Below are 18,417 nucleotides of genomic sequence, written 5' to 3' on the forward strand. Positions count from 1 at the left end.
TTGGCGGGATTGATACTGATTGAGCTGTCCATACTTCTGATGCCAATGATAGATTCCTAACTGAAACATTGATCGTTTTGATGTTAATTAGCAGATTTAACAATAAGAAAGTTAACACTTTACATTGGTTCCAGAGGTAGCACCAAAATCTATTAGTGGCTGCTAAGTTCCATCTGTTCGACAGATAAACGTTTAGGTAGGAGACACTGTTGCTGTCATGTCGCAACTGATGGATCCAATCCATCCATCCATTTTACGATCCGTTTTATCCTCACAAGGGTCGCAGGGGGTGCTGGAGTCTATCCCAGCTGTCTTCAATAGGTGGGGTACAGTATGAACTGGTTGCCAGCCAATCGCAGGGCACACAGAGACGAGCAACTATCCGTGCTCACACTCACACTTAGGAACAATTTAGAGTGTTCTATTCACCTGCCACGCATGTACCTGGAGAAAACCCTTGCAGGCCCGGGGAGAACATGCAAACTCCACACAGGGAGGCCGGAGCCGGAATCGAACCCTACACCTCTGCACTGTGAGGTTGATGCGCTAAACACTGGTCCACCGGGCCGCCACTGACGGATCCATCCACAAAATTAACAAAATATGCAAAATGTTTGGTCAATCCAAGATACAGTATAAAACACTACATCGAAAGCTGATCGGATCGGTGGAAACTCTCATGCCCATAATACCGGAAACTTTTCAATTTTCTTGAAGACATTGTGCCACTTAGATTAGATAGATTCCAAGGAAAAGGCTTAGTGTCGAACTGTATGCTGTTGCGCACTTAGAGACATGACAGAAAGCCATCGCCAACCACCCTTTTAAAACTGTCTCTTAGGTCATCTGTGCCGCATTTTCTCTCTGGCGATATTTAATAAATAAAGTGGTTGGCACTTTCTGCTTGGACTAGATTTTGTGCGAGAGAGTAAGAGGGAGTCCCAATTATATCTTGCTAAAAAATACTAAAAATGCAATTCAGCCACAGGTCAGAACTTTAAAAGTGTCACTGTTGTGTGTTTGCATGTTTTTGATTGCACTGTACGTGTGCAAGAGAGTGTAAAAGGGGTCAGCTCTTTAAAAGGTTTTTTTTTTTTTTTTAAGATTTGGAGGAGTGAAGGTCAGGTGATGGAGAAAGCATTAACAGCAAAGCTCTCTCGTCCCATCTCTTCAGTGCAGGTGCACTTTCCCTCTGCTGCGCATGAAAGTTTGATGTTAGAATTAGGTTGTTGACTCATCTTACACCTCCATGCTCATAGTATTGACAAGCTGCCAGTGGAATGCAGGGGTGGGCCAGAATAACCACTGAGTATCCAGTCACTCCTTCACAATCTCGGTCTCTCCCTTTTTTTCATTGTCCTTTTGCTCTAACAGCAGCCAACAGGACCCGAAGTGTTTTAACAGAGCTTTAATGGCCTCTGCCCCAAACCTCACCTCCAGCATGCACTCACTCAAACAGACACACACGCACACCATAGGTTAGAAATAGCTTGCTCATAGTAAATCTCGTCTCGAACAGGAAGAAAGAGTGAATGCTTGTGCCATTGCAGAATGAAACGCTATCATTTTCTCACTTCACATTTGGATTACCTATGTGATTGGTCATCCTGGATTATTCTTTGCGTTCACACATTATTCAAGGGCTGCATGGATGAAAATGCAGCTAACCTTTGTTTAGCTGCAGATGTCCAGTAGTTGCATGTTCAAACATCATAGTGAACCCCTCACGGCTCGAGACATGTGGGTTTCTTTTTTTGTAGGTTTAACAAAGAAATTTTTGTTTCAGGAGGTGGGGAACATGGCGGGGCGGGTGCGGGGGGAGTCCATGTTTTCATGCAGAATACTTATTTGTGGTCTATCATTTTTAAATAATATATTCCTAGTTAAAATAAATTAAGGACCGTATTTTCAGGACTATAAATCCCACCACCCATAAGATGCATAATGAAGAAGAACAAAAAACATATATAAGTTGCACTGGAGTATAAGTCGCATTTTTGGGGGAAATGTATTTGATGAACTCCAACACTAAGCACATGTCATTTTGAAAGGCAAATAAAAATAAAACTAGAGAACAACAGGCTGAATAAGTGTACAATATGCTAACGTTACATGACACTTAAACAATGAACTATGAATGTGCCTGGTATGTTCAAGTAACATATTAAGAGTTATTCAGAGAACTATAGCATAAAGAACATGCTAACAAGCTTACCAAACCATCAGTGTCACTCCAAATCATGAAATCAAATAAAATCTTCATGCTCGGTGTCACTTTGAAACAACTATGCCAACTCCGGAGGGAGAAGATGCAGCGCTTCTTCTTCGATGTCGCTTATGTCAGAGTCATCGTCAGTTGTTTTTCTCAGTTACCGCCAACGGAGAAAGTATCAACACAGGCCGAGAGCACCCTCTTGCAGTTTAATGTGAAAATAACATGTGATGTGTACAATGTGTTAACCATTTCACACATAAGTCGCTCCAGAGTATAAGTCGCACCCCCAGCCAAACTATGAAACAAACTGTGACTTATACTCCAGAAAATATGGTAATTAAAAAAAATAAAAATAAATCATGAATCACAGATTTTTGCTATTTGCGGACCAGTCAGTTCTCTCTGTTATCCTGCGAATAACAAAGTTCCACTGTATTAATCACTGAGAAAATACAACGTTGATTTTATAATGAATCATATTTTGTTAAATACAATGTTGATTTTATAATGAATCATATTTTGTTCCTGGATTTCCAGACTATTTTTTCCCCTTGATGTGATTCTCAGTGTTGGGGTTAACGTGTTCCAAATGTAACTAAAACATGACAGTAATATATTGAACATCTGTGAATGCGCCGTTAATACTGAAATGAGATTACAAATGTCAATCAAAGCCAGTGATCTCCCACCTGAGAGTTTGAAATATTTCATGTTTTACCTCACACTATATACAGTAAAAGTACTCTACAACGAAAACATGTTTGCAGCAAGAACTTTTTCACAACAGGGGGATTTTTACTGTAACAAAAAAAAACGACCAGCATTCACTTTCACTTACATCAATTTCTTGCATATTGTCTTTTACTTTGCTTCCTCCATATTTAATTTTTATTACTTTTATCCTGTCTTCAAGGGTGAATACTTTTCTTAACTCCTTGGTCTTCAAAGGTCCGTTTCGTAGCCATTTTAGCAACGCAACGTTCGTGCTGTTGTCTGAAACTAACAATAACAAATACTTCCTGGACTACTGCGCGTGTGTAAACCGGTGTGGTGGTTACTGTTGCCATTTCAGAACGAAGCAGCAGAGGTCACTGTGGCATGCTGAGGTTGGATTGGACTTCTGCGGAAGGCTTGTTTTCGTTGTCGTGAATCTTGTTACAAGGCAAGAGCAGAGAAAAAGATTTCGTATAACGGAACAAGGGTACTTTTCGTCATCCTCATTACAAGTTCACTTAATAAGCCGGGGTTAAAGCAGGGGGGTCAAACTAATTTTTGTCACCGGCCACTTTTGAGTTATGTCTTCCCTCAGAGGGCTGTTAGGACAGTGAAACCACAAAAAATGTTTAATCGCACCTCTCTCATTATTACTTTTATAGGTAACAAAATTATTCAAAAATCTCAACGTCATTTATTACACATCACAATTTGACATTTCAGTGCATTTTTTCGCAAGGATCATGCAAGTTGACACACATGATTTGTAGCGCCCTCAGGATGCAGCATGAGTGAGGACACGAAGTCCATGATGAAAATACAGGGTTTTATTCTTGGCAACCCGTGAGAACTGGTCCCACGAACATGAAACATACAACCAATTGGCATTACGTACCAAATAAAAGACAAAACCATGAAGACAATTGATTTAACATAAAACACACACAATCCTCGTGGGATCAAGCCCATAAGTGGCTAAACTTCGCCGAAATACTGCCCGCCGTCGTCTTGCCTTGTACGATAGGTTCTCGGTACTCTTGTCTTCTTACAAAAATGGCTACGCAGAGCTTACAAAACATGTCTTTTAATGTGTGGCGGTAAATGTGCACGGTCCGTCAACTAGGGTCGGGTGGACCTTTAACCGCAATAACTGGTTCCGGCCGACAATCGCCACTAGATGAACGAATGGATTGATGTTGATTTGATCTCTGCGGACCAGACATTATTAGAAGTACCAAGAACTAAACTGAGGCTCAGAGGGGATCGAGCCTTTTCTGTTGCTGGTCCCTCTCTCTGAGTTACCTCCCACTGAACATTCGGCAAGCCTCCTCGCTGCCCATCTTCAAAGCCCTCCTCAAAACTGACTTGTATTCTTTGGCGTTCGACTCAGCATGACTTAGATTTGTTCTTGATTTTACTGTTTGGTGCTTTCTACCGCCTTTATTACCGATTTGTCTTACTGTTTATTGTATATGTTAAATTGCTACATGTACAGCACTTTGTATGCAGCGATGGTGATGGCAAGTGCTCTATAAATACAGTTGACTTGACTTGACTTGATTCCTATTCAATTTGTTATAATATTGCGTTAATTTTCAATGTTAAAAAAAACGCTTAAAATAATGACACTTTATTATTAAAATAAGCATTTTTCACTTTCACGTAGTGGTGTGCCGCAGGATTTTTTCAATGAAAAAAAATGTGCCTTGGCTCGAAAAAACACTGCGCTAAGAGATCAACCACCAGACACACACACACAGACAAACATGCTCACACACACACACACACACACACGCACACACACAGACACACACACACACACACAGACACAAACACTGGCTCCACTTTGACACTTTGTAGACCTGCTAACCTCTTCAGACATAGAGTACGAGTGTGGGAGTGTGCTTGTGTGTGAGGACGTGCGAGTGTATTTGTGCATGTGTGTGTGTGGGTGCGTGTGTATGTGTGTGCGGGTGCTTTTTTGGGTTTTGAGAGGATGTGCAGTATACACCTTTCAGGCATGTTTTGGTCAGCATTAGTCCCCAGGAAATGTGTCGTGTACTGTGCTCAGTCATGAACACTCACATTGGATGCTGTTCTTCCTTCATCTGTCTTGCACAAGCAATACTCAATATATACACTGGAGATGAATACATAAATTGCTCATAATATTGCTTACTCAAGGACCAAATACTGTGAAAATTTCTGAGAATATGAAACCATTGATTGGTGGCACAATCCAACTATTGCAACAACTTCAACAGTCCCTCCGCCCCCAAGTTATTTGATCTACAGTCGTATTGGAATATTGGAATGTATGACACGAAAGTTCGTAATGGAAAAAGCACTTCATGCACACAGTAGACTAATCTGTTTATGCTAATTGATTCTTTCACTTTGGCCTTTTGGGTTGTCACATGCTGAATGGACAAGGCAGTGTTTTATGGACTGATAAACTCTGCCGGATGGGACATATTAACTCCTATTTGGCCCATCATTGCCTTTAAGAACATTTATCAGGTCCTTATTAGGAATAAATGTAGTTTGTGTCATCCAAGTTGTGGCGAATAGGAATTTGTTCAACACTCCCACGCACATAAAACGCGTGTTCATGGAACACTCGAGGTGAAATTGACTTTTACAATTCCAATTCCATTATTGATTCTGTTTAACAATTCAAATCGTTATAGATTCCCTTTTTGATTCTTTCATGGAGAAAGGAAAGGGGACTAAACAAGGTCATAAGCACCCACTTTGTTTGATGTCTAAATTGAATTTGTGACACAGACTTTTTTTTAACATGACCTTGCAAAATCAACAGTGTATATGATCCTAAATAAAAAATATCTACTTTGCTAGTAAGAATAAATACACAAAACCAGTTCCAATGAAGTCGGTGCATTGTGTTAAAACATAAACCATAAAAGAAAGTGATGGTTTACAAATCATGTTCAACCTGCATTTCATTGAAAACACCACAAAGACAAACCATTTCAGGTTCTAAATGATATTGATTTTATTGTGTTTAGCAAATAATAAACTTAGAATTTTGTGGCTGCAACACATTCCAAAAAAGTTCGGACAGGTTGAAAAACTGGATTGAAAAAGTTGAGGAATCCCCATCAAACACCTGTATGGAATATCCGGCAGGTGAACATGTGAACTATTTTAAATATTTTTTTTTTCCACTCTAGGTGGTGGTGCAGAGCCATTTTTGTTTTCACCGTTTATGACAATTTGGAAATGTCAGAATTTTCACCTTATCTGTTAAGTGTGTAAAATTTGGCGGGTTTTATTTTAGATCCCCATAAAAAAATACATTAATTATAAAAGATTGTATTCCCTCACAGTCAGTGATTTTGCTGAATATTATTTGCATGGAGAAAAGTCCTGCACTGACTCAACCAAAACACATTCAACCCTTTCTTGCACCAACAATGATAACCTGTAACCTGATAACATGATACGTGGTACACTGTAGTAACCACTGTCCCTGAAAGGGTCAATGAATACAATTTTAGGCTAACAAAAAGCGGCCACCAGGATGTTTGAAAACACAAAGTGTCTGTCTCAGTGTTGCTTCGTACAAATATGACTGTGGCCGCACCGTCATATTACTGAAGTGAGGCAACCCTATCCACCTTCTTTCCCAACCTCCGTCACTCCCCACTTCCTTGTTCCACTATTTGGCTGTACTGTTTATCGCAGTTCCTCCCTTTGATCAATGCCAGGCGCGTGTGGTCAGAGCCAGTGTGTTGTGTGTGGGTGCAGCAGAGATTATGGACACGTTATCATGTGTACTTTTTGTCAGTGTGAGTTTACCCCAGTGACCATGCTTTGATATTTCATATTGCATTTGTGTCGAAACTGAAGCACTGTGTATGACAGTGGCTTTGGCGTGGGTCATTGACTGATAAGACAAGGTAAATGAGTGGTGTGGTTATGTAAACCTACTCAGAGAGACTCACAGAGTCTGATGTTGAGAATAACAGATTTAACACTGAATATGTTAATTTCATCAATTTTAAAAAGAAAGACACTAGAAGAGAGGTGTTGCTCTTGCGCTAAGCCAAATATTGTGACTTTTCAGCGAAGGTTGTGCAGCAAGTTTTATCATATTTTCCGCACTATAAGGCGCTTCGACGATAAGGCACACCTTTAACGAATGGCCTATTTTTAAACTTTTCATAAATAGGACGCACCGCATTTCAAGGTGCATCGTATAGAAGCCACAATAGTTCTTGTTGTTGTATTATGCATCCACGAGATTGATTGAGATTGAGCTACCCTAAAGGAAATACAATACAGCTATATTTTATAGAGCTTTCACCACCGGCTGCAGCTCTAGCAAAGCGCTTTCCAGAACATTTAAATACTATGCCCAAGAAACCAGAATATTGATCTATACAGAACGCGCATCGTATTATAAGGTGCACTTCGGCTTTTGAGAAAGTTGAATGCTTTTAGGCACACATTATAATGGGAAAATATGGCATTTATACATTGTTGTTAACTTTGAATATTTTGAGATTAGGATATCACCTGTGCATCTTTCAACTTAAATGTCCTACTTTCATGACATGATATCACTGTTGTTTTCTCTTGAGTTAAGAGTCCACATGTGAAATGCGATCTAAAGAGGAAATACAATACAATACATGCTAATTTATATAGCGCTTTCACAACAGCGGCAGCTGCAACAAAGCGCTTTACAAAACAGTTAACATAAAGTAAAATAATAAACACAACACATAACATAAAACACGGACAGTCGTGCAGTGCTCACCACTTTTCCGTCACACGCTTTGTTGTTTGAAGCTGTTTGAGATGAAAGAGGAGAGAATCAAAGTTTCCTTTAACCAGTGGATCAGAGACAAGCAGGTTTGTCTGAAAAAGGCAGGTTGTCTTCACAGGCACAGGCATGTGCATATGCGAAAATAAGCACCTTGAAATGATTCACCACAAATTTTCAAAGCATTGAATTTGAGAACTTGCCGGGAATAGTTTTGCAATATTCCTAGCATGTTTACATGTACACATTAATCATGTAACGCTTCACTTTTTTTACACTTCCCTCTGAAGTCTCAGTTTATATCCACCGGGTGTCATTCAGTCTTCAGTCACATTATGTCCATTTTAACAACACCGGAAAGACATGTTTTTTGAGAGTTTTGTGGGTTGCTACTTTCATGTTGCGACCTGGTACAAGTATTTAAATGGCAGATTTTACAGCTAATATACAGTATAGTATGTGCCAATGTCCACTGAAACCTCAGCATGTTTTATGGAGAAGACCGACACTATACCGGTAGTTATTCTCTCACTGAAATTAGACTGACTGATACACGCATGTCAAAACAGGTTAATACATTTGAGATTAAACTCAAATATAAAAGCAATGATTCAATGTCCCAAGCTTCATGTAAATGTCTTTTTAGTTTACTGGATCATAAAATTGGAGTGATATGTCAAAAGGTTTATCACATTATGGACATATTTGTGACTGTAAAGGCATTGATTTATATTCTCCTAGAAAGTATGTCAAATAACTGGTATCATTTGTCTTATACTTTCTGGAATAAATTTCTTCCAATATACAGTGGTCCCTCTACTTACGAACGTCTCTTCATACGAAATTTTCAAGTTATGAAACGTCTCAAAAGGAACAAAGAATATGGAATGGTTGCCTTTAAAAAAAAAACGAAATATGCTTATAATTGTTCAGCCATTGATATTACTCAAAAACATGGTTGGCCAACTTTACTTCACACTTGGCCGTTAAATTACCATCCTTTTTATTCTTTATTCTTTGTTTTTTTTTTCACTATGCACAATAATCTAATTGTAACATGTATTTGTTACATACCTATTTAGATGCATTTTTATGCTTTTGGAAACATTTATGTCTGAATTTTGGAGGGGGGTCTTGGAACGAATTAGGGCATCTACATGGTAAACGCATCTCTACTTTCAACATTTTCCAGTTAAGAAATTTCTTCCAGAACCAATTAATTTCGTAAGTAGAGGTACCACCGTACATCTTATCAAATTACCAGATGAGTGTGACATGACTGGAAAAATATCACTTCATAACATTGCAGGTTACTCCAAAATAGAACAAAATGGATGTGATTACACGGACTAGAGACCCAACATGCAAAATGTTGCTATTTTAACAGAGGACATTAAACGAATAGACACGTCTGCTTAAATGCCAGGTTTTTGAGATTTAAAAAAAAAGTTTAATCTTTTCAATATCTGTTTTACCATTGTGACGATTGTGACCTAAAAGCTGTGTAACTCAACTGAATTAGTTTTATTGTATCTTTTCAACATCTGCGATTGGCTGTTTACCATTTCAGGGTGTCCACCCCTTACTGCCCAAAGACAGCTGGGAGAGGCTTCCAGCATGCCCGCGACAGTTGTGAGGATAAGCGGTTTAGAAAATGGATAGAAGGATGGATTTTCAACATGGGGAGTAAAAATCAACAACTCAGCATAAAATGGCTTTTAAAATTAATTCTAAAATTTTCGACTAGTTTTATAAATTATTGTTTGACTATCAGTGCAAAGCTCATAACCTGATCAATGTTCCCAATCAACGAGCCCTTCACTTGACTGGGAATCTAATAATGATAGCTGGGACAGTCCTCATCACCCAAATAAACAGAACAATATGAAAAAGGGATTATTGTTGGTGAATGGATGATCATGGTGCCTTCACGAAGGAGAAGGGCCAGGATGGCTGGGAGGAGGCGTGAATCCATGCCTTTCATCTTCGTCGGAATCTCTTCAGCCATGCTTTTATTTTTACTTTTTGTTGCATTTTTTTCCCATGGATAATCTGTTCCACTCTGGTAATAATTTGCCCTGTGGTTGCAAAAAAACTCATATGAGGCTCAAACTGAATGTGAAAACAGATGGACAGGCAGCTGCATCTGGACCTTGGAAAACCAGTCTGTGTAAAACATTACAAAAGCCTTCAGACACTCACCCAATATGTAAAGAACACTGTCGTCTCATCTTTTCTTCCCTTTTCCTTCCTTCCTCACCATCCCTCTCAAGACTGGTTGCCTTTTATATCCCTCCTGAGATTTTTCTCTTCTGGTTCTACACAACGGCTGTCTGATTCTTCATTCACTCCTTTGTTCAGATCCACATTTTATGAAACTCAAAACTGAGTACTGATTCTAAACAGGTGGTAAATATGTCAGCAGTGATACAATCCTCTATTTAATCACATTTTTATAGCGGAATAAAATACGGCACATTAACATTAATAAAGGATCATGTATATTTTTCCACATTTTTTTATTTTTCACACATTTTGCAAATAGGCAATGGAGTACTGATAGAAGCTATATGAAGATCACCCTGAAAAGAAACAGTATCCATTCCTCCATCCCTCCATCCATGCATCCATCCATTGCCTTCCACTTATCTGGCATGAGATCGCAGGAGCAGCATTTTAAAAAGCAACAGACCACTACACATTCATTTTCCTTCATTCTATTAGTGTGTATGAACATTAATAGGGGAAGTATCAATGGCATCTGGTTCCCTGAAGGAAAAAAAAAATAAGCCAATAGCACTCCTAATCGTCCAGTTTCATGTTCTGTACTAAAAACTTTATCCCTCATGGAATAAAAAACGGCATCACATTTCAATGTTGTGATACAGTCAATGTTATAATTGGACTTGTTGAAATACGCTAGACAACCACAATCTGGTGGCATTTTTAATCAGTTGTTTTTATTTTGGTCCTTGAAAGTATGTCTTCACATGAAATTGCATTCATTTAAAAAATAATGTGCTTGTTCATGTGTGCAGTGTGTGTTTCCTTTCAGTATGAATGGTCCCTTTACAGATGTACAAGTTACCCGTGCCATGGATACTGAACACCCCCCCATACTATCACTGTTCCTCAGCTGTGTGACAATGTGATCCAATGTATGCTTGAAATAGTTTTAACCCTAAGTATGACTCAAAAGATGGTTGGCCAAGTTTACTTCACGCTTGCAATTGTTCCTTAGCTCACAGGACAATAACATCCAAAACTGATATCTGATTTTAATGCAATACCACCTGTGGGATTGAAGGTCATTGGCATTCAATGTTTGTTTTCGCCTTGCTGCTTATGTGCAGAGATTTCTCAAGATTCACTGAATTTGATGATGATATTATGGAGCGTAAATAATCAAATCCCTAAATTCCTTACTGGAGTATTTGCTAACGCAGTGGTTCACAATGTGGTGACCCTCACCCTAGCATGATTGTGTACAACCGAGCCTTTTGGGGATCCTCTTTTTATACAGAAGCATGACACTCAGCAGTTTCTGGTTAACCTGTTTACCTGTGGAATGTTCTAAACGAGTATTTTTGAGCATTACTCAACTTTCCCATTTTTTTGCCCCAGTCGCAGCTTTTTTGGAATGTTTTCCAAATTCAAATTGATAGAAAAAACAATGACGTTCACCAGGTTGGCCAATAAATATATTTTATTTGTAGTTTATTATTTACTATAGGTTGACAATGATTTGCAAAACACTGTATTATTTTAGAAGACTTCCCAACTTCATTGGAATATTTTTTTTGTATTGTATAGGTATTGGATTCAAAATATATGAATTGTATCTTATACTCGAGAGGAGCCAGATGAGGTGGCTCGGGCATCTAATTAGGATGCCTCCTGGATGCCTCCCTGGTGAGGTGTTCCAGGCATGTCCCACTGGCAGGAGACCCCCAAGTCAAGTCAAGTCAAGTCAAGTTTTTATAGAGCACTTTCAAACAACCATCGCTGCATACAAAGTGCTGTACATGGAGCTATTTAACATGCACAATAAACAGTAATATTATATTACTATATATATATATATATATATATATATATATATATATATATATAGTATAGCATATTATTATCTATGTACAATAAACAGTAAGACAAATCGGTAATAAAGGCGGTAGAAATAGAAAGCACCAAACAGTAAAATCAAGAACAAATCTAACTCATGCTGAGTCGAACGCCAAAGAATACAAGTGAGTTTTGAGGAGGGCTTTGAAGATGGGCAGCGAGGAGGCTTGCCGAATGTTCAGTGGGAGGTATTTCAGAGAGAGGGACCAGCAACAGAAAAGGCTCGATCCCCTCTGAGCCTCAGTTTAGTTCTTGGTACTTCTAACAAAGACTGGTCCACAGACCTGAGGCGCCGGGCAGGTGTGTAGGGGCGGATGAGCTCAGAGAGGTAAGGTGGCGCGAGATTATTCAGAGATTTGAAAACAAAGAGGAGGATCTTGAAAATAACTCTAAAATGAATGGGGAGCCAGTGAAGGGATGAGAGTAGGAGTTATATGCTCCCTCTTACGAGTACCAGTCAAGAGGCGAGCAGCGGCATTCTGGACCAGCTGAAGGCGCTTAATGGAGAACTGGCTGACTCCAAAGTAAAGGGCATTGCAGTAATCGAGCCGGGATGTGACAAAGGCATGAATTACTGTCTCAAAGTGTTCATGTGAGAGGAGAGGTTTTATTTTGGCCAGCTGCCTAAGGTGAAAGAAGCTGGATTTAACAACGGCACCAATCTGCCGATCGAGTTTGAAATCACTGTCCAGTTTAAGGCCCAAGTTTGAGACCGTTGATTTCAGATAAGGAGACAGGGGGCCCAAGTCTACAGGATGGAATGTACAAGGGCCACTGGGACCAAACAATATCACCTCTGTCTTCTTTTCGTTGATTTTCAAGACATTTTGTGCCATCCAGGTTTTGATTTCTTCCAGACAGGATAGGAGTGGCCTTAATGAGAAGGCGTCTTACTTGCTCAGAGGGACATAGATCTGGCAGTCATCTGCATAGCAGTGGAAGGGACTACCATGTTTCCTTAAGATGGAACCCAATGGGAGCAGATACAGCGAGAACAGCAGAGGCCCCAGAATTGAGCCCTGTGGAACACCACATGACAGGGGAGCAGTGCGTGACTCAGAGCAGCCAAGGCTGACACAAAAGGTCCTGTCAGCTAGATAGGACCTAAACCCCTCAATAGCACTGCCGCCAATGCCCACAAAGTGCTGCAAACGAGTCAGCAGAATACTGTGATCCACTGTATCAAATGCTGCAGTTAAGTCCAATAAAACCAGACACACGTGGTCTCCAGAGTCATTTGCCAGGAGGATGTCATTAGAAACGCGTAACAGGGCTGACTCCGTGCTATGCATCGTCTTGAAACCTGACTGGAAGACCTCCAAGATGTTATGTTCATCCAAGAAAAGTTTCAACTGCATGTGCACCACTTTTTCCAGAATTTTGGAAATGAAAGGCAATTTGGAAATGGGCCTGTAACTTGACAGCACATCTGGATCAAGACCAGGTTTCTTGATCAAGGGTTGGACCACAGCATGTTTAAACTGTTGGGGAACTACACCAGAAGAAAGGCTGCTGTTGATGATATCCAAGACCAATGCGCCAACACTCGGGAGAACCTCCTGAAAGAAGCGTGGGGGAATAGAGTCGCAAGGGGAGCCAGATGGCTTCGTTTGGCGAACTACATCCTCCAAAAGCGCCAAGGACACATTTTCAAAAGAATTTAGTACAGCTGAACATGGAACATGGACAAAGGGGTCAGATGAAATTGGATTGCCCTGGCTGCTGTAGCTACTGTATCTTTCTTGGTTGAGAATACAAAGAGAGGAAAGGGCAACAATGAAGGAGAGAATCAAGTCCCAATTACATTTTCATTACAATAAAGTGGCATATTGGTCACAAGACGTACTGTATATATTTTTTGTTGTTTATGTTACATTTTGCTTGTGAAGCAGTTAGCGTTACTAAGCTGTGGTAACAACTCCATAGAAGGCAAAGAGGAGCACAAAGTTTGTTTTTCAACATTTTACAAAACTGACTGTTTTTTTTTTGGTTTGTTTGTCTGTTTTTAGAGCAATGGAGAATATTGGATATATTTACATTGTAAAAATTTTACCTAACATGTGGATGTACATCGTCAGTAATTGTTACAATGCCATTGTGGGCTTCCATTTATTGTGTTTTGGGGTTTTTTTGGGTGGTGGTGGGGTTAAGGTGGTGGTGGGATGTGCACTTTAGTTTCTTTTTGGCACAAAGCAATCTTGTTAAGCACCTACATGAGAATTGTTTTATGGTTATTCACAATTACTGAAACCAAAAAACAACAATATCATGACCCTGAAAAGTTTCCATGTCTTGGTCAGTAAGTGAACAGACACTTTTTTTAACACTTCACTATATTTTAGTCTTTTTATGATATAGTATGTTCTCAAACACGATTGGACACAGAACTATATTCACATGGGCAGAGAAGCAAGCCTAACTAGGAAATGTGATTTAAAACGTATTGAGTCATGACGCACAACATCACTTTACTTTATCAAACTCATTTCATCTCTTTCTTAGTTCTTCTCATAACCCTGCAAGACTCCACGTGGGAAGGAAATAAAAGATGGGGAGCCGAGAGACTTGAGAAATTGCAAAGAAAGGGTGTGACAGGGCAAACTTTGTTTATCTGGTAGTGTGCAGAAATAGCACTGGGTAAACATGAGCTACCATGGGAATTTCCCTCGTTGGGCTCTGCCACTAATACACGAGTACTCATTGGTGTACCCGTTTCTCTTCATATGATGACCAGCATAATATTCTTCATTGATAAACAAAATATAATTAACACATATAGATGAGGTGTTGCCTTTCATGTTCTCAGCCACAGTTAATACAACCTTTATACAATTAAACTTTATTTGTCGAGCGAATATCACAACAGCTGACTTCATTTTTCTGCCTCAACAAAATCTTAAACAAGGGTACCATGATTCTTGTCCTGGCCAGTTCCATTAGTCATATAGTTGTGTATTTATAGCAAATTGTTTGATCAGGGAGCCATGGTTTGATGTACTCGATCATAATGATAAATGTAAGAAAGTACCGTATTTTCACGACTATAAGGCGCCATTAAAAGTCTTAAATTTTCTCCAAAATGGACAGGACGCCTTATGGTGCGGAACGTCCTTTATATGCGCTGAGTTCCAAAATCTGACTGACAGCCGACACGCTGTTTTATAGAGAAAAGGCGGAAGTGACTGTGGCCAGGCATGCGGGAAAGAATCGGCCAATCAGGGAAGGGTGGGCGTGTATATATACATATATGGAGAGCGAGAGAGAGGGAGAGAGAGGACAGGCAAGCTAGTCCGCCAATGGTGAAGGGTGGGTGTGTAAGTGGACGCCTCAAGCCAGTACCATCACTTGTATAGAGTGTGGCAATGTGCATTGTTGCAAAACAACTCCGGTTTTGGTTTCTAAGAACCCCTGAAAATAAATTCGACAAAAAGACACGCCTACGAAGCTCAGTTCAAACTTAAAGCCACCGGTTATGCTTTTGGCATCCGTGCCCATCTCACAGCAGCGGTGAAAAAAACAAGTCAAGCAAATGAACTCTGAGCTTGCCGTTATTCCCGGAGGCTTGACTAAAGAACTCCAACCGCTGGACATTGGCATCAACCGGGCGTTCAAAGTAAAGTTGCAAACGGCATGGGAACAATGGATGATCGGTGGCAAACACAACTTTACAAAGAGTGAGAGGCAGCACTTGGCGAGTTACGCCACAATACGCAACAACGAGAGGGAACGCGGCGTTTTTGATGGATTACGGTACTTGCACAATTGTTCAATTCTTTCTACACACACACGCGCTGCCACCATGTTTCGCTCTGTTCTTTACTTTCAAATGTGGGAAAGCTTCACATGAGAGAAATGTTGACTTTGCTGTTGCTACTCCTTCTTTCCGCTCGGCAATGCGTAGCAACTCACACTAGCATGTGATGCATTCAATGACAACTGAGATGTGCAGTCCTCTGCTTCTGATACAGAGCATGAGGACTTTGATGGATTTCTGGGTGATGATTGATCGATAAACGTGAGAACATTGTACGATGGCTAAATAAAATACACCCGAACTCAGTTCTGCTTTCGTTGCCTTTTAAAAAACGTGTTTTTATCTTATCTGTATGTCTTGGCATGCTACCGTATGCTTCAAGCTAACGTGTTAGAGTGCGCGCATGCATGCCGTATGTTTAAGCTGGCGTATGTTTTACCACTGTAAAACTGCGGCCATTAGTACGATGCGTCCTGTGTATGTGTAAAATACAGAAATGTCACCCATTAATGAGACTGCGGCCATTAGTACGATGCGTCGAATAGTCGTGAAAATACGGTAATAAGTACAGCATCACCTACATGTGAAATTAATGTGGTTGGTTATTGAAATATATAATATAATAAGATATATGGCACTGACTTTGGTACTCAAAATATTAGCAGAAGCCCCACTATTTGAATGCAGAACGAGAAAAAACACACGTGTAACTATACTATACCGTGCCTTTACAAAATAATGCATTTATCATTAAAGTGAGTCACAGTCAAAAACTTTTGGATTGTGGGACAGCAGTTTGTTTAAATTAGCAATTTGCATCCATCTATATTTTCTTGCGTGAGAAGACTTTCACATAGTTGGGCACCCGTGACCCAGTCAGATGGCGGAGGATAAAGTGTTGGCGGTGTGCATCAATACCGAGTAAGTCGTGCCAATGTAATTCATGTGCATGAAAACACATTGGTAGGATTTGGCATAGTCTGTTTTCACCACGATATTTGGTTTTGTGTGACTTTGTCTCTCCTCCCATGAGTCGATAGTGAAGTTAGTGTCAAGTACGCTAAGTAGTGCACCAAAGGTTGTGTGACTTGGCTCCGTATTAGCTGCCTGAATGTTGTTGACTTAACAGTGTTTGACAAAACTGCCCTGTGTGAAATGCCAAAACTCATGTTATCTATGTTGACCTGTTGGTCCTTTTATACCATTGTAACTATTTATGTTCTCATATTTGTTCACATAAAAAGTGATAGTGATTGTGATCTTGTAAGCACATTTAGTTCTAATTTAGATATTTAGAATATTCCCATCCCCGGAATTCTATGGAAAGGAATATCCTTCACCCACAATATAAACCTATCCATTAACATTTTGACTATGATATTACGTGTTACCGGAACTTGCGTAAGCGAAAATTCCACTACCCGTAACCCGGATGGAGGTGTAATGCCGCGGGAGCTTAAATACACGTAACGTCCACCCGATGCGACGGAAAATACACAACGCTGAAACAAGTTTTCACTTCGCGTTTTTCGATCATCAGATTCTAAACGACGACGTGTAAGTGAGTTTTTATTGCCGTGCGTTTTACTGTAATTGTCAATTTTAACTTTATTCACTTACGTCTTGGAGAACGCGGCACTAGCTTAAAAGCAGCACCCACTCGACATGGCCGAAGAAACGTGTTCGCTTCGCCGTTTTCATTCATCAGATTCGAAACGAAGACGTGTAAGCGACTTTTTATTGACGTGCGTTTTACTGTAATTGGGAAAGATTTTAACGTTATTCACTTACATCGTGTAGATCATCGCATCAAAACGTAGAATAACTGTAACGAATGGAGCGGAGCGAGTGAAATGCATCCGTTTGAGCGAGGCTGGACACCAAGTTAAAACGATCCAGCAGACACCTGGAGTCGGAAAGACGCAAATCTACGAAACTTTAAAAAAACAAGGCATCGATTCAACTCCTGATGACAACCCACCATCCAGCAATGAAGCAACTCAAATGGCAACAAAAATCATTCAGTATGCACAAGAATTACCAGACATCGGTGATCAACGGGACAGTTACTTGCAACTAGCAAGAAAATTGTATGACACGCAGGCAAACATTGTCATTAACCAAAGACTGCATCCAACAAAACAATCCAAAATATATATTTTTTTCCCAAGACAGAAAAAAATTAAACATTAAAATACTTTACGTATTTACTGTTGTGATTTTTTGGGATACACCTGTATTGCGGTTTTTGTTATATAAACAGTTTTTGGACAATATAATTTTGTATTTTATTGATTGTGTTGTTACACGTGCATTTTGTCAACATACTTGCAGGTTCATAAAGGACATGTACCATGCTCATTTCCCAAATGAGGAATTTCTGTTATCAGGACAAATTGGACAGTGCAAACACGAGCCCGTAGTAGAGAATATTTACTGTATATATATATATATATATATATATATATATATATAATCTCATCTTCCGTACCGCTTGATCCTCACTAGGGTCGCGGGGGGTGCTGGAGCCCATCCCAGCCGTCTCCGGGCAGTAGGCGGGGGACACCCTGAATCGGTTGCCAGCCAATCGCAGGGCACACAGAAACGAACAACCATTTGCACTCACACTCACACCCAAGGACAATTTAGAGCAGGGGTGTCCAAACTTTTTGCTAAGGGGGCCAGACTTTATGTGGTAAAATGTCGGGGGGCCGACCTTGACTGACATTCTTTACATTGAACAACAATATTGTTCAACAAATTTTAGTAAGCCAGTCTGTTTCACATTTCCATTTTTATTTTAATTTCAACAATCTTAAG

The 18,417-nt window shown here is 39.9% G+C and overlaps 1 protein-coding gene and 1 long non-coding RNA gene across 4 annotated transcripts in view; both read left to right on the forward strand.

The window, feature by feature from the left end:
- Nucleotides 1-18,417, forward strand: part of bcas3 (BCAS3 microtubule associated cell migration factor) — a 376,831-nt gene that overhangs the window by 305,873 nt on the left and 52,541 nt on the right. The window lies entirely within an intron of this gene.
- LOC127609305 (uncharacterized) lies at nt 16,381-18,061 on the forward strand. The gene is made up of 3 exons (XR_007964525.1): nt 16,381-17,154; nt 17,227-17,322; nt 17,398-18,061. It is a non-coding gene; the product is annotated as an uncharacterized LOC127609305 (long non-coding RNA).

The sequence above is a fragment of the Hippocampus zosterae genome, chromosome 10 (assembly GCF_025434085.1).
Source record: "Hippocampus zosterae strain Florida chromosome 10, ASM2543408v3, whole genome shotgun sequence".
Classification (NCBI taxonomy): Eukaryota; Metazoa; Chordata; class Actinopteri; order Syngnathiformes; family Syngnathidae; genus Hippocampus; species Hippocampus zosterae.